Here is a 17,556-nt window from a genome sequence, read left to right as displayed (position 1 = left end):
TCAGGCCTGCCCAGCACTTGGCCCTGGCAGCTGGGTTTGGGTTAGTGGGTATCGGGAGGGCACTGTGAGCAGAGACCCTACCTAGAGTGGCTGAGCTCCCCTACTCAGGGCTCCTGGGGGAGAGAAGGCTAGCCTCTGTGGGTTTATTGGCAGCAGTGTGTGCAGAGTGGTCCGGCCTGGGAGGCTTGCAGGCCTGCAGGGAGCCAAGTTGCTCCAGAGGTTGCCATGCAGAAGCCTTGGGCAAGTGGGAGCTGGAGAATGGCCTGTGACCCACAGAACAAGTACAGGTAAGGGCAGGAGGAAACAGTGCAAGTGCAGAATGAGGAGACATTTAAGTCACGCTTCACAGAGGGTTGTTTTTTGGGGGGAGATTTGTTTTTTGGGGGGTTTTTTGGTACTGGGGATCAAACTCAGCACCTTGTGCTTATGAACCGGGCTCAGTGCTGCCGAGCTAGATCCCCGGCCCCACGAGAGGGTTGTTCATTTGGCTGGCTTTGAAATTGAGATGGAGGCAGTGACTTTCTGAAGGGGCTCCCTTTCTAATACTGTATAATATATGGCTTCTGACTCCTTGTCACAGAATGGAAAACTTTTTGCCCTCTTAAACTTTCTCTTTAAAACTACTTTTTTCTTTTGAAGGGAAGGACGATACCACCTGCTGTTGGTACCTGTTAGGAGCTGGGTTGCCTGATGATGCCTCCTAGTTGATGGAGGTGGATGAGCAGAACTTTTAAATTTACTTTTTCCTTCCCTTTATGTTCTTAGAGATGGTGCACAGGCTCCTAAACATGTCTCTTCAGATCATTGCAGTGCACACCCTGCCCAGCATTTCGCTGGCTAGCGTGAAATCAAATACACAGCACTCTCTTCACCTGTGTTGTTTTGTAGCAATATATATTGCTCTTAATTTCACTCTTTTGTGATATGTTTCCTAGTACTATTAATACTTAGCTCATTTATAAGTGTTTCAAATAGAATTATGAATTAATCTGCTTGTTAAAATTTTTTAATTTTTTAAAATTAGGTGGTCTTACAGCATCGCTTTAATCAGTGTGTGTATGAAAGTTCAATTTGAAGAATACGTATTTGTTTTTCTTATGAAACAAGAATTCTGTTTTGACATATTTGCTCATGCTAGGATCTAACTTGCCAGCTCCAGAGACCAAAGTTCCCTGTTGCCTCTATGGCCTGCACAGTTTGCTCAACAGGGCCGAGGAGCTACCAGGCATAGGGCTCCTGGCCTTCCCACGCTCAGCCCAGGGAGGGCCAGGAAACTTAGTTAGGGGCCATCCTTAATTTACCTAGGGCCTGGACATGGTTGTCAGCATGTCCCTTTGAGAGACTGTAAGTGAGAAAAAAATGGTGTTATGTGGGAGAGACAACAGTTCGCACCATGGTTCATCCTCCCTTGACCCTATGAAAGATGCGTTTGCTTTTGGAGGGCTGTGTGCAGTGTGGATGTTAACATGGCCAACCTCAGCTTCCTGTACTTGGTTGGCTAGGGCTGGGGGATCTGCCTAACTGCTGAAAATGCTGCTGGGGGGCGGGGGCAGAAACTTCCAGCCTGTGATTTCTTTCTGTGCTTTATGTTAAGGTTTTAAGGCCAGATCTTTATGCAGAGGATGATGTGTAAGGACTGAAGTGGTAATGGAGGGTCTTTTCTTTTCCATCGAATCTCACCCATTAGCTCCTACAGTATTTGGCTTTTGCTGTCAATTGGACTATTGTGGCATACTGAGAACTTGCCATGCATTAGGAGTCTTATAAGAATATTTTGATTCTGGTGTGTACTTCTGCTTGCCTTATTTTCTGCCAGACCTGAAGCAGCAGGGTTGCATGTGTGTGCATGTATCTGTATTTCCCCCTGCCCATTGGTGATTGACACTCTCTCTTGCCCCTTGGGTCCGGTTCCTTGTGTATGCATGGGTTGCCCTGTCTGAGAATGTCCCTGAAACTGGTATCTTGCTGTCATTTACGATAGTCTGTGACTGGGCCCAGAATTTAGTGGCTGGCCCCAGTGGATTATTGCAGGTACAGTGTTTAAAGAGCTTCTTGGGGGCTCTGACTCCTGCCTGTTCCTGAGGGGTATCTCCGTGTGGACCCTGAAGCTGCCCACAATATGCTTCTGCATGTGTCTAGCTGAGGTCTCAGTAGCTTCCACAACACTTGCTGGTGGTTCCAAAAATCCAGTTTCATGAACTTTAACAAAATAAATGGGTTAAAAAAAAATGGGTAACAGACTTTAGTATCGTAGCAGTGTCTTTATGTTTGTTATACCATGTGAAATGTGGGTAAAATGTGTGTTGATCTTAGTACTTGAACCATGATTGAATTTATAGACAAAATGTGGGTTTTGACTTGAACTTGAAAGGCCAGTGTTATTTGCCACCCCTTTTCTATATTGATGTGTTTATTCCAAATTAAGGAATTAGTTTTTCTAATTATAACTAGTATGTGTTCTCCATTAATCCTTTTTATGATTATCTTGAACTTACAGAGGAATTTCAGGTAGGGCCCATCACTTTCTATCTGAACCACCAAGGTGCTTTCCTCCTTAGCCACAGCACAGCCACTGAGTACACTGCTGCCTGCTGACTTCAGACCCATCCACTTCTCTCCAAAAGGACCCACTCAGGATCCCCTGTTAACATGTCATTGTCAGCCCTCTTTAGCCTTCAAACTGTAACATGGTTCTCTGACTTGACCTTGACACTGAATCATTACAGGTGGATACCAGATTTTGTAGAGCATCCCTCAGTAAGGTTTGCCTGGTGTTTCCCTTGGATTCGATGTAGGACTTGTGTCTTTGGCATAAATAGCACAGAAGGGATGCTTGGTTGTCTGCATCCTGTCCCATGGTGCAAGCTTTGAATTTGTCACATCACTAGTCGTGTTCACTTACTCGATTAAGGTGAGGTCTGCCAGGCTTTTGCACCATGAAGTCTTTGTACAATGATTGCTAAGTAGATTGCATAGATGTGTGGGGTACTTTTGAAACGAAATCAAACTTTCAGGTATTTCAACTACCAAAATTTCAATTCATTTACTTGTATCAATATTGGCTCATGGTTTCCCATTTCACTCAGTGGGTTATCATCTTTTCTTGGTATCATTTTATTTTGATACTTCCTTTGTCCCAGGTTTGGTTTATGGGAGCCCCTCAAGCCAGCTCCTGTTATCCTTCTGAATGTCTCCCTTGCTCTCTTTCTTGCTCTTTGGGACTTTAGGCTGTTCTGAACTCATGTTCTTTGCCTGCCCTAGTCCTGGAGTCTACCTTTTCTTCAAGGAGGCTGCTTCCTTTTCGTGGCATTTAATACTCAGAGCAGCATGGTGTGAGTACCAGGTAAGTTACTGGAATGTTGCTAAACCCCGGCCCTCTCAATCAGCCAAGCTATATAGGGTGAGCTGTGTTTGTGTGGCCACGTGTGCATGTGCACACCCCTTCCATATGATTAACGCCCTCTTCCAGCAGTGATGATCTTAGACCCCAGGGTCTCTAATATGTTTACTTCCTTGACTAGTTGCCCTGTGTGTAAGCATCCTCCTGCTGCTGTCCCTCCTATGTGCTGCCACAGAACAGGAGACTGTACCATTTCCAGGCTCTTAGAGGAGCTGTGGCATTATTGCTGGTAACAGCATGTTTAAGGTGGCCAATGGTCCTGCCAAGTAGTTGCCACATCCTTATGAGGCACACTTGTGTTCTTCCATGCTCTTTGCTTGTAACAGTGCTGCTGTGAGCACCTTGTGCCTATTACACCTGCACGTCTGCATTCTTCTGAATAGAATTCTGGAGAGAAGCTTTTTGGCAGTATAATTACTGAACTGGATTGTGCATCTCTCTCTTGCTCTGTCATCCTGTCGTCATCGTCGTGTGTTTGTGTGTGTGTGTGTGTGTGTCCCCAGTATTGGGGATTGAACTCAGGACCTTGCTTTTGCCAAGCAGGAGCTACATTCTTGGCCCTCTTGCTCTGTGTTTTAAAGTTCCCTTCTGCTTTCATACACCTGACCAGTAGTAGTCTCTTCCCTTCCCATTGCAAAAACTTACACAATCACTTTGCTAATCTTTGCTGATCTCACTGAGTAAGGGCTGCTCCAGAGTGAGCATGGGCAGTTTGATGGATTTTCTATTACTTTGGTCCATCTGTCTTAGCCTATTGAGATGTTTTCCAAAGAGCAAAAAATTGTTTGTAATTTAACTTCTATATTAGCTGCTATATATAAGATTCTTAAACTCTGATATGTTCAAATGAGTCAGGATCTTAATGTGTTATCATGGCTTTTTGTGCCCCTAAATCATACCCAGATTTTCCTTCTTAATCTCCCAGGTCTTCAAAGCTTGATTGTGTGTAACCACGGCTCTCTAAGCTAGCTCAGATTTAGTTTGTTTTTTTTGTTTTGTTTTGTTTTTTAGTACCAGGGATCGAACTCAGGTCCTTGCGCTTCCACAGCAGGAGGCAAAACCACTGAGCTAAATCCCTGGCCCATCAGATTTACTTTGGAGTATGGTGTAAGGAAGAAATCAAACTACTACAATTTTTTTGTTTTTGTTTTTCAAAATGGATAGCAGATCGGCCCAATTTTGTTTTGACACCCTTTCTTGCTGATTCAAAATGGCACTTGAAGGGCCAGGGATTTAGCTCAGTGGTTCTTCGGCTTGGCTCACAAACGCAAGGTCCCGAGTTCGATCCCTGGTACCAAAACCACCTGCTGCGCAAGCACAAGGACCCAAGTTTGATCCCCAGTACCAAAAAAAAAAGTCACTTGAATCAATTTATAAATTTATAGATACTGCAAGTCTGTTTCATTGATTTGCCTCTTCCTTAACCAACAACTCCAAGTGGTATACTTTTGCTAAGTTTAGGTCAATCCAACCTTTTTCTCTTTTTATTTTTTTTCAGGATTTTTTAGGCTGCTTTTGTTTTTAGGGGAATTTTGAGAATCCTTTTACAATTCACACAAATACTATTGGATGATACGGTGTTAATTTCCTGCGGCCACCATAACAAATCACCAAAACATGATAGCTTACAGCAACAGAAATGTAGTTTCTCACAATTCTGGAAGCTGGAAACCTGAAATCTGGTGAGGCCACACTCCCTCTGATGGCTTTAGGAGAGAACTTGTGCTTTGCCTCTTCCAGCTTCCCGTGGCTGCCCCACATTCCTTGGCTTGTAGCCCTGTCACCGAACTCTGCCTTCCTCTGCATAGCTTTCTCCTGTGTGTATTGCTAGTCTTTGTCTCCATCTCCCTTCTCTCTATACTGTCACTTGTGTGATAGCATTAGGACCCACCAGAGTAATCCATGGTAATCTCTTCATCTCACTGTCTTTGTCTTAATCATTATCTGAAAAGATTTTCCAAAGGTATTTGAAAGTTTCAAGAAGTTGCACCTGAGGTCTCTGGGTGGCATTATGCAGCCTGTCAGGGGTGGTACTTGGGGTTTCACTGAGTATGTAGATGACCTTAGTGGAGAGCAAGCATCTTCGGTGATAAATCTCCTGGTCTGAGGCTCAGCGTCCTCTCCAAGGTGCAGGCTGCCTTGTGAGTGGGCACATCCACTCGTGTGTATGTAAAATTTAGGCTTTGCTGACATGCTGGAAGTTTCCTTCTGTGTTCATAGGGTTTCCTTATGATTGAGGTGTCTTCTTGCTTTATTGTCTCCTTAGATTGCATGTTTGACTGTTTGATGATAGTATCGTCTTTTGTCATTTTATTTTAATATAATTTTAAATTTTCACTAAATGCAATACATGTTATTTCAAGAAACTATTATTCATAGGCCATTTCCTAATGTGAAACTGAAAGAACTAAAAGCTGAGTTTCATCAGTCTTTTGAGTATTTTACAGTTATCGTCTGCCAGTCATGTATGTGTATTTGTCCTCCTTTGAGCTGTAAGTGTGCATTTCCTCATCTTAAATCATTACCGCATCCCTAGAACAGGCCCTACTGAATTATGGTGTCTTATTCTCTAAATTTTGTGGGGTTTGGGGGGGGGGGGTTGGTACCAGGGATTGAACTCTGGTCCTTGTGCTTGCACAGCAGGTGGCAAAACCACTGAGCTAAATCCCCGGCCCTAAATTTTGTATTTTATTGGGCTGGTGTTTTGTGTAAAATTTTACATGTTTGTAAAATGGGCTGTAGTCAATAATCTTTTCTCCGTAGCATCCATTCATTGTTTTGGAGACACAAAACAGTGCCCTTGTTTCCCTCTGGGGACCCTCTTTTCCCCCATACAGGCCCTGTGTTTTGGATAGACCAATTCAGCAGCTGCATGGGTGGATGCTGGTTGGCTGTGCCTCAGATGTGTTGTGTCCCCTTAGGCCTTTGACTACAGTTGTTGGTCCCCTAATGGGCTCAGAACCCAATTACTGCTAGGGAGATACAAAAATAATTTGTGAGGCCCCTGTGGGACAAAGAAAGTCTTACTTCCTTGGGAGCTACCAGAAGATATAATTATTGCCAGTTGTTAACACTGTTCTTGTTTCAGAACCAGGAAAATAATAACCTGTATCATTGTGTGTGTGCGCTCATGTTCTTTGTCAAACTAAAACTTCAATTGCTTTTTTCAGAGAAAAACTGATTTTTTTTTTTTTTTTTTATTACTGGGGATCGAACTCGGGACCTTGCACTTGCGAGGCAGGCAGCAGCACCACTGAGCTAAATCCTCAGCCCCTGATTTTGGTTTTGATTGACCAACTCAACTGTATTTCACCAATTCTTTCATTAACACATTCCTGCCAGCTTGAACCACTGGTGGTATATGCATGACTGTGCCATCAGGCAGCTTGTATCACTGGTGGTACAAATGGATCTAATCTCTTTTATTGGTCTTTTTACTAATAAAATTAATAAAATGTTGCCTGATGGGACAGTCATGCATATACCACCAGTGGTCCAAGCCACTCAGCAGTGAGATGTAAGAATAACAGCCCCATCGTGAATGTGTTCATTCCTTCTCCTTTCTTTGGTTTTTACTCTTCAATCTTGCCTGGAATGCTCAGTTTATTTATCCTCATTCTTTCCTGTAATAAAATTTACAAGTTTGGCTCACCCTCTGACTACCACTTTAACAGTGTCCTGGAGACTTTGATAAAGTGTTCTCTGCTCTTTTTCTTCCTAAAATCTTTTTGTTAGGAAAACTTTGGAACACTCCAAAAACAGAAGAGAATAATATCTCAGATGCCTATTACTCAGCTTTAACAGTTACTAACATTTTACAGTTTTGTTTTATATATCCCTACTCAGTCCCCATATGTTGTATTTTTTCGTTTGAATATTTTTAAGCAAATCTCAGTTTTGTTTCCTCTAAAAACATTAGTTTGCATCTTTAGTAGTTATGAACTTTAAAAAAATCATAATCACAATACCATTATTGTACCTAACAAATTAACTATACTTTATTTTTCAGTACCGGAGATTGAACTCAGGACCTTGCATTTGTGAAGCAGGTGCAGTGCCACTGGGCTAAATCCCTGGCCCACTATACTTTCTTTTTTTTTTGGTACTGGGGGTCAAACTCGGGTCCTTGTGCTTGGGCAGCAAGCGGCAAAACCACTAAGCTAAATCCCCACCCCTATACTTTCTTAATATCATCTAATATTTATTCTACTCGGTTTTATCCAAATGTCACAAAATATTTTTATATTTGCTTTACATGAAAATCTAAAGGTATCCATGTTGCATTTGGTTTAAGCCTTGTAAGTTCCTTTGAAAATCTTTAACAAATCCTCCCTTTTAAAATTTGTCTTTAACATGATTTATTTATGAAAGCAATTAGGCATCTGTGCTGTAGGATATCTGCATTCTGGATTTGGTTGAGTTGTGGTGTTCTTCAGCATGCTTCTCTGATCCTCATTTCCAGTGAATTGACCGTTGGGTCGAGACACTTTTTTGTTTCAAGTTAGATTTCAGGGGCAGAGAAAGCACCAAAAGTGTTTGAAAGATGGTGCTGACTATCTCACTCTGATTCACAAGGTCTGCTGTTAGGAGGGTTCAGTGGGTACAGTGTCAGCCTCTGATTCCATGCTTCCTAGGGTTCAATATCAAGCAGTCATCTGATGGGTTTGAATCTTTTTTCTTTTTAGCATTGAGAACTGAACCCATGTACTAGGCAAGGCCAACTGCTGATGCTACATCTCAGCCTACTAACAGCCATTTTGCCTGTTGCTTGGATCCATTCTGACATCAGTGTATTAATTGCCTATTGCAGTTGTTCGAGTGTGGCTGAAATCACTGTTGCTGGGCTGAGGTCAGTGTCACCAGGACTGGCTTCATGAAACTCTAGCGGATATCTTTGTCCTCACCTTTTACAATTTACGGAGTCCATTATTTTGCTGTGCCCTACCTCCATCCTTAAAGCACATGATCTAAGGGACACAGGACATTTGTGACTACCTTTAAGGACCACCCCAAAGTCTAAGGTAATCTGTCCATCTCAAGATTTTTCATTCATCTGTAACATTTACAAGTTCTAGGAATTAGGATTTGGGTATCTTTGGGGGCCACTGTTCAGTTTACAGTTGGCAATTGCAAGGTGCAGATTTTTTAATTCTATTTTTACATTTATTAGTTGGTGTTCATATATGAAGAAGGTTTCACTTGTTAATTTGGTTATCCTGACATATGGTTCCTACTAGAGGGAAAGGAGAAATTATTTCTTTCTTTCTCAGTGTTTAGAGTGCATTGGGACTAGAAGCTTTCAAAGGTAAAATGTATTTTTGTAGCTCTTACCCCTCCCCCACCCCCCATGTGTGCTAGAAGTACAATGAACGTGTTGGTATGTACATAGCTGTGTTTCGGCCCATTGAAGCTGTCTTGCGGGACTCATGCTCCCAGGTTGACTTCCCTGTTCCTTGGTCTGTGGCTGCTTCTGTACTTTTGTCACAGCAGGCCTGTCCTGTCCATAGCTGCTCAGGCTAGAGTTCGCTGTGTCCCCAAGGAGCCTTGTGGAAATGGAGATGGCCATCACAGTCTGTGCCCGCGGGGTGCAAGCAGCCATAGGGATGCCCCACATTTAAGAGAAAAAAGGAATCATGGGCACGTTTTTTATTCAGATCAAAATTTACAGGTATTTCACTTCCGTCTGTATGTTTTTCTTATACTGAAAATCTTAGTTTTTCATGATATAATCTTGGTTATGAAGCCACTTTAGAGGACAGTAATCATGAAGGGAAGTGTGCAGATCGTTAGTGGGTAGAATTCAGTGAATTTTCATCTGCTGAACCTACCCATGTAACAGTAAGGAAGCAGGCATATTTCAGCTTTAGTATTTATTTCTAGAGTTTCTTCTTCCCCAATTTACATGGTTCTAAATGCAAAGCTACAAATAACATTTCAGATGAGCTTGGCTTCCCTCTGTGTACCCCTCCCTCCCTTTGTCTCTTTCCCTGTCGTTTCCTTCTGTTGATTCTTTTTGAAAATATAAACACACACATGTCCCTTGGCAGTTTTGACTCTTACAGAAAGCAGCGAGCATAGTCTGCAGCTGCTTTCTCTGACCATGTGTCCTGTAGAGCACACACAGGAGCGTGAGATGTTCTCTGCCTGTTGTGTGATCCGAGCATGGTTTATCCAGCCACCCCTTCAAGCTTTTTAGCTCTGTTACTCACTCTTGGCTCTTGCCCTCCTAAAGTTCATTCCTCCTCCTCGAGCTAGATCACCTCTTTATCACATGCTCCCCCGAGCACTCTCACCCACCTGGCGCCTGATGCCTGCCTCAGGTTGCTTCGGAGGGCACACCTGCCTGCCTTGTTGCTGATCCTCCCTCTGCTCAGATCCTGCTTCCCTCCTTGGCTCCCTTTGGAGCCTTCAGGAAGTGCCTGCATCATCTTACCCTCTTTGTGTGGTCTTGGTTTTCAGGACTTGGTTTACAGGACAGCAGTTTGTTCTTGTTTTACCTATCTTGCTCACTTGGCAGATCAAACATTCCAAGTTCCTGCTCTCCAGTTGCATACTGGTTTTTCTCTTACATGGTGTCCTAATCTGTATTTCAACTGTCTAACTCAGGATAGAGGAAAACACCTCTGCTTTGTTCTAGATATTGCACCAGTATACCTACAGCTTAATGCTGAATTAGCGCTTTGTGGCGTGGCGACAGCTAAATCATGAAGGGTTTCCAGGAAGTCCTTAAATCCAGAAGGGAAATGTACTCTCTGAGCGTAAAACCACAGAAAGATAGTACTGGAAGAGATGAGGCAGTCCCAGCAGCTCCTTTGAGAAATGCAGAAACAGTCTGCTGAAGTAGGTGCTGTGCCCAGTATCACCAAGCAGCTGGCACCCTCATTGCTATGTGCTGTATACCCTGAAGAGGAGAGAACACAAACACTTGTTTTTGTGATGTTTATTTCCTCCTTTTTAGAAGACTATTATATTCCTATTTGGATGGGACTTAGTCCCAAGATTAATCAAATTCCTAAGTACTTCCGCCCATGGCTTGAGCTAGCTCTGCATCCATAACAAGGTGTTGTTTTGGGGTGTTTTTTTATAATCATGAGGTAAGCTAAATCTAGCTCATAGAACTTTGTAGGAAGAAAATGTAAATTTTAGGAATTGAAACAACCTGTGAGTATAAATTGTTGCCCTTGGCCAAACTTCACATTATTTTGTTTCTTATAGTTCAGTGGGATTTATAGTAGGAGGATTAAAGGTAGGTACTTCCTTAATTGTAGAACAGAGGGAGAGCCCTTCCATCCCCACCCTGCCCTTGCTGTCCTTCTCCCAGAAACTACATTTGTGGCAGTTAGGGTGGCGTGTCAACATGATTAGCTTTGGGATTTGCCCAAGAGATTGGCAAACCTCACTTTTGGGTATGAAAAGCAGGGTCATGAAAGCGTGGCCTTAGGGTCTAAGCAGCTTCCCTCCACCATGCTCTTTGCCATGATGTTCTTGGCCTAGAGTCAGCTGACCATGGAGTGAATACCCTAAAACGTGAGTGAAGTAAACCTCTCTGCCTTTAAGTTATGGGTGTAGGGTATTGTGTCCATCAACAGGAAATCTGACTGATGCACCAGGATAGCTGATGGGAGAGGGGCTTCCCTGGGACCCAGGCCCATGGTGAGCAGTGTGTGTCCAGAGTTGCTGTGATGCCCTCTCTGCAGTTCAGAATAGTTCCCATGGCATTCGTAGCTCAGAATGGTGGAGGAGCCCCTGAGAAGACGTGTGAGGAGGGTGCCTTCATCACTTTCCGGTCACTGGGACACAATACCAGACACCCACAACGTAAAGGAGGAAAGGTTTATTTCGGCTCACGTTTTAGAAGTTTCGGTTCATAGCTGCTGCTTCTAGGGCAGAAGTGACAAGAGGGAGCCCCTGGACAGAGGAAAGCTGCTCACAGTGGTGACATCCTGGCAGAAGAGAATGGGAAGGAGCTGGGAAGGAGACACACCCCGCCAGGCCATGCCCCCAATGACGCCTCTTCTGACAGGAACCCCACGTCCTAACATCACATTTGGCCACAGAGTCCCCAGTTCAGTAACCTTCCACAAGCCCCACCTCTTAGCGCATGAGGCTTGGCCAGGGCCTTCAGATATAAACTGTAACAGCAAGTGATCACCGTGCAGTCCCCTCGGGTAGGCAGCAGCTCTGCTCGCTGGTTCCTGGGGCAGCTCACACCCCGGGTTCTCTATCCCAAGGTAAGGTGTGTCTCAGCAGGCCACTCTGTTGTTCCTGGCATTTCAGCCGGACAGAAGAAGCCCTCGCTGCTCTCCAGGTTTTCAGAGACAGCTGTGATACCTGCCCATGGTTCATGGGTTAGAGTCAAGTCACATCCTTCTGTGGTCACCAGTCCCTCTCAAGAAATCAACAAAAACACTGAGTTCTTGCTAAACACTCAGTCTGGTGAGCACCTGAGCAAAGGTACCCTGAGCCTGCCTCTCCCTGATGCAGGGCTGCTTCTGCTGAAGCACCTCTCCTCCTGAGTGTGAAGTGTTTGGCAGCCATGTTTGTGTGCCCATTCAAATACTTTTTTGGTGGGCAGTGTATGGTGTTACCTGTGTGCTACCTTCTCAGGCCCATGGCCTGCTGCCTCCCTTACAAGTCTCTTGTTCAGCGTTGCTCTGGACATGGCTCTGCACTCCCTGTCCTCATCAGCTTCCCGTGACTGCATTGCACTTCCAGATGTCAGGATCTACAAATGCACACCTGTCTCGGACACAGCTGGTGGTGAAGTGTCCAAAACAGCTGCCTCTTTCTTGTTGAGTGGCACTGGTGTAAGGATGAAGTTCTCTCACCTGACCTGTAGTTAAGACTGACATTTCCTCGCTTGCTGAATGTCTGATAGATAGCTGAGGCCCCAGGGCTCCCACTTGAAATGGGTCTGCTAGTTTGGATCTGCTTATTCCTTGTGAAAACACAATTTTTTCCCAGTACTGAGGATTGAACCCAGGGCCTCCTGCACACTAGGGAAGTGCTCTTACCACTGAGCTTCATCCCCACCCAGGGTCTGCTTATTCTTTTGTCGGGGGTGGGGTGGGGGGGCTGTGCAGGGATCAAACTCGGGACCTTGCACTTGCAAGGCAGGCGGCAGAACCACTGAGCTAAATCCCCGGCCCTGCTTCTTCTTATATAAATCAAATTTACAATACATCCTGGGGTTTTCAGTATTCATGTAAGTGGATCAAGAACTGAGAAACTTGCACAAGGACCTCAGTTCTATCCCCGGTACCAAAAAAAAAAAAAAAGGAATTGAGAAATTTGAGCCAGTTGTGTGTGATGGCACACACCTTTAATCCCAGCACTCAGGAAGCTAAGGCAGGAGTATAACTGAGAGTTGGAGGCCAGCTTAGGGTACATAATGAGTTCAAGGCCAGCCTAGAATAAATAGACCCTGTCTCAAAAAAATTAAGAAATTTATAATTAGAATGTAGAATTTTCTAAGAGCTTAAAGATCTTTCTTCCCAAATCACAAGTTTTAAAGTTCTTCCTGAAGATTTCAGTATGGTAAACAATATGCAGAAACATTTCACTCATTTCATTATTTTGTACTAGTTTTATTGTGTGGTGCTGGGAGTTGATCCCAGGGCCTTGCACATTCTGGGCAAGCAGTGTACCACTGAACTATGTGGTTACCTTTAACAAGCAGGTTTATTCTGACAGGTGACATATAAAGTCTGGTTCATTCTATTTTTCATTTGCATTTTCTTTTATGCAGATTGTTTCATGGATTTCTTTGAAAGCCCATTTATATCTTCTGCTCATTTTTTTCATGGATTCTCAAGAGTCCTTCCAAGAAACACTCTAAGCTCAGCTCGTTTACCTCTTCCTTGGGAACCCTGTGCCCCAAGTGTGCAGAAAGGGAGATACTGTCACAACTGAGAGGAGCAGCATTTTGTATTCTTCCCTTAATGGAAACCTACTTGTTATAAACAAAAGGAAGTTTATTATTAAGGGAAGAGCCTCCTTTGTCAGATGTTTTGGCCTTGGTTTGAAAGAATAATCACTCTATAGCACTGCCGCTGGATAAAACTATAATATTGAGCCACGTAAATCATTTAAAAATTTAGTTTGTTTTTTGTTTTTTCTTTTGGTACCGAGAATTGTCGAGGCAGGGATGGCGCCACTGAGCTAAATCCACCCCACCTTTAAAATTTTTGTATCTGCCTTAAAATATCAAAAGAAATAAGTAACATTACTATGTATTTTGTTTCACCAAATGTTATTTTGTGACAATTTGTAATCGATATAAAAGTGGTTAAGATGGCTTACATTGTGTTTTGTGTTGGGTCATTCAACCTGGTGTGCATTTGGACTCGGGACCTTGTACTTGCGAGACAGGTGGCAGAACCACTGAGCTAAATCCCTGGCCCACCCCATCTCTTTAAAAAAAACATAAGGTGCCGGGGATTTAGCTCAGTGGTTTTGCCACCTGCTGTGCAAGAGCAAGGACCTGAGTTCAATCCCTGGTACCAAAAAATAAAAATAAAAAGATGTAATAGCTGAGCATTGTGGTGCAAGTCTGTAATCCCAACACGTGGATGGGGAAACTGAGGCAGGAGGCTCTCCACAAGTTCAAAGCCATCCTGTACTAAATAGGGACACCCTGCCTCAAAAACAAAACAAAAAGACATATTCATCTGACAAATTCTTGAATAGGCTCTATATAAATATTCTTTACTCAGCTGCATAAATAGATGCTGGTTATTTTGGTATTCATAAGATGAATGTTGTAGAGTGCTACATTAAATGAATTCAGTTAGTGGAATTAAATGCTAGCATTCCCAAACAACAGGCTACCTACTGTAGATCACTTTCCTTTAGATGTTGCTGTAACTCATGGGGAAAGCCAACAGAGTTTACAAATGAGAAATGTAGACATTGAGAGTTTCAGCACTTAGTGAGGGTGACCCAAATTATATCTGAGTAAGATTCCAAACTGAAGAATCTTGCAGATTTGATGCCCCTTGTGCAGTCTGTTGGCACTAGTGGTGTCCACAATGACTTAGTTAACACAGGTCACATATTTTCACATTACCTAGAAGCACATCCCCTAAGAAATGTCAGAGTAACAGTGTCATTGAAGAAAACAGTATGCTACTCTCTATCACTTCCTGAAAAGAGGTGAAACTGACAGAATTAGTGGAAAAAGACAATGTGAAGGTTGGTGCACACCTGTTATCCCAGTACTCTGGGAAGCTGAGGCAATAGGATCACAAATTTAGGCCCAGCCTGGGCAACTGAGAAACTTATTGAAACCCTGGTCTCCCAAAATATAAAAATAAGGGAAGAGGGCGATGTAGCTCAGTGCAGATACCCTGGGTTCAATCCTCAGTACCACCAAAGGGGTGGGGCCAATATCAGGGGTGAAAACATTTTTCCTGACCTGCTCACCGCTGTCGGTGTGGGAGGCTGCACTGTGCCGAACATTCCCAGCCTTTACCACTGACCGCAAGTGTGTTTTGATGCGGATTAGCTTACACTCTCCTGCTGGCCACCTGTCCTGTCTTACTGGGGTGTTTGTTTTTGTTTACTGAGACAGGGTCTCACTGTGTAGTGCTGCAGGCTGGCCCTGAACTCACATGATCTTCCTGCCTCAGCCTCAAGAGTGCTGGGATTATAGGCATGTGCCACCACACCCAGCTGTTTGGTCTAGAATTTCTCAGGTACTTTTCTCCCAATATTTATTTGCCATTTTTATCTTTTCTTCTGGAACTCACATTAGGCATGTGTTGGACTGGCTTATTCTCTATTCCATGGTTCTTAACCTTCGCTCATTTGTTCTCGTTTTTTTTTTTTTTTTTTTTTGGTACCGTGTTCAAACTCGGGTCCTTGCACTTGCGTAGGAGACAGTGAAACTACTGAGCTAAATTCCCGGGCCTGTTCTCTTGATTTTAGTGCCACCTTTCTGTGCCTCTCTTCTCTTGAAATCATCTCTCATAATTGTCATCTAAAGTTCTTGGAAATAATCCTGTTTCATTTATCTTTTAAAAAGTATGTGTGTGTGTGTGCACGCGCGCGTGTGCTTGTTATGCTGGGGTGGACTCCAGGGCTCCACACATGCTGGACCAGTGGAGTACCACTGAGCTGCGCTTTGTTTAGCCTCTACGGTGCAGGTTGGTGTGGTTCTTGGGTTTTGGGTTTTTTGTTGTTGTTGTTGATTTGTTGTTGTTCTTTATTTTGGTACCGGGGATCGAACTCGGGACCTTGTGCTTTCGAGGCTGGAAGCAGAACCACTGAGCTAAATCCCTGGCCCCTCGATGTGGTTCTTTTTAGCCTGGTGTGAGGTTTATTCCTGAATGGGCCTTTCTGGGTTTTTTCATTTCTCAGTTTGGGCTAGAGGTTCCTGGTCCAAAGGAGGGGTAGGAATTTGAGTTCTAGTCCAGAGTTCCTTGCTCTTCAGAGAGGCTCTCACCTCCCTCCACAGTGATGGGATTTTCTTTTCTTTTTTCTTGGGATGGGTGTGTGTCTCTGACCCAGCATCTTCCCTTGAGGAGACCCAAAGCTGCTTCCTTCCCTTGAAGGATGAAAACCCACATGTCACAGACCTGTGTGACCTTTGGAGGCAGCCAGAGAGTTTGACATTATCTGGCCTGTTACTAGCATGGAAGTCTTAAGTCTGCCTCTCTGAAATATTGGTTTCAGTGTACTAAAGCAAGCTGGAAATAAAAGCGGGTCGTAATTAGTAGTACAGAAGCTTCCTGTGGTGTTTTATAGCACAGATTTAGCCCTTGATTTTAGAACCTCTTTTGTTAACTTTTTGTTTTGTTTTTTAACACACTCTTGAGTTCTCCTGTGTACCAGGCAATATACCAGGTCCTACGGTGTTGACTTTCTAGCGCCACTGAAATCCCTCCACAGTCGACCTGTTGACTGTTCTGAATAGGAACTTCCTCATCTCCCTCTCCACGGTGCTGAGCCCTCAAAACAAAAGGGCAACAAAAACCGCAGTTGTTCCAGTGGCTAGTCGGGTAATCTCCCGGGAAAGACCCCCTGCAGACCAGAGTAATAACCCAGGAGGGAGTGCTGAGCCTTCCTTGGGGCTCCAGGAGCCTCTCCACCTGCTCAGTTACCATGCTGGCGACGCTGAGCGCTGCTCTCACGGAGATGCCCTTGGCTCTTCTGCTTCAAGCAGTGGGTCTTCTCCGCCCTCAGTGACTTCGCTCTTCGAGTTATCAGGAGGTGCTGTGGCGTTCCTGCCAGCTGGGCCTCTGGACCCTGACCTCAGCGTCGTAATGTTTCCTACCCAACACCCTGCCTGCCTGTCTAGGGCACCTCACACTTTCCACTCGGCATCAAACTGCTCTGCCTCACTTTTCTTTAATGTCCCCAGCTCCTCCCAGCCGCTCAGGCCAAGAGCCTCTTTGCCTTTGTTAATGTCCAACATGGACCACACCTGTTAATAAGGGACCTCTTGGGCCGGGGATATACCGCAGTGGTTTCGCCGTCTGCTGCGCAAGCGCAAGGACCAGAGTTCGATCCCGGTACCATAAATAAATAAATAAATAAATAAATAAATAAATAAATAAATAAATAAGGGACCTCTCCGTGTTACCTTCCAACCATATATCAAGCTTGGCCACGTCTGTCCACTGCTGCCATCTCTCAGGCACGCCCTTGTAGCTTTAGACTGGACAAACCCCACGAGCTTCCCTCATGAGAAGCAGCAGTCTCAGGCTGCAGGCTGTGCCGCCTGTCTGGCGGAGGTCGGCCTGGGCGCGCTCTCTACGGATTTCTCGGGTTGCTGGCCCACTGGGGAGGAAGCCCCGAGGTCAGCATGTGCTCTGTCCACTCCAGGTGCACTCCCAGCCTTCGCCTGCTCGTAGAGATGGAGTCCAGTAGCTGAGGATTTTCAGAGAAGTGCGGGTCAGAGGAACAGGGCCGTGCTTCCCCCGGGAGAGGCTTTAGGCTAGTGCCACCCCTCGCCCAGTTGCGCGCAGCAAGTGGCTGGCCCGGCTTTGGCGCGACGTCCTTTCAGGTCCCATTTCTCTTGGGACGCTGGCGTCTGGAGCAGCGCCCCTCCCACGCCTTCGATGTGGCTCCTGCCCGGAGCCAACTTCGCGGCCACAACTCCAGCCACCAGGCCGCGGAGCGGGAGGCCCGGCCGGGACCCCGGCTGGGGCGGG

The 17,556-nt window shown here is 44.8% G+C and overlaps 1 protein-coding gene and 1 long non-coding RNA gene across 6 annotated transcripts in view; one reads left to right on the top strand and one right to left on the bottom strand.

Annotated features, from left to right (window-relative positions):
• The window catches only part of Hdlbp (high density lipoprotein binding protein), a 62,650-nt gene that overhangs the window by 9,956 nt on the left and 35,138 nt on the right, over positions 1 to 17,556 (top strand). The gene's annotated exons all lie outside the window — the stretch shown is intronic.
• On the bottom strand, positions 9,256 to 17,442 carry LOC101714495 (uncharacterized). Its single transcript, XR_206242.3, has 2 exons — positions 16,986 to 17,442; positions 9,256 to 10,301 (listed from the first exon to the last, which is right to left on the bottom strand). It is a non-coding gene; the product is annotated as an uncharacterized LOC101714495 (long non-coding RNA).

The sequence above is a fragment of the Heterocephalus glaber genome, unplaced genomic scaffold (assembly GCF_053883595.1).
Source record: "Heterocephalus glaber isolate CG9 unplaced genomic scaffold, H.glaber_assembly_v1.0 deba00001226, whole genome shotgun sequence".
In the NCBI taxonomy this organism is placed as follows: Eukaryota; Metazoa; Chordata; class Mammalia; order Rodentia; family Bathyergidae; genus Heterocephalus; species Heterocephalus glaber.
Note: the sequence above shows the minus strand (reverse complement) of the source record. Positions and strands in the feature narration are given on the sequence as shown.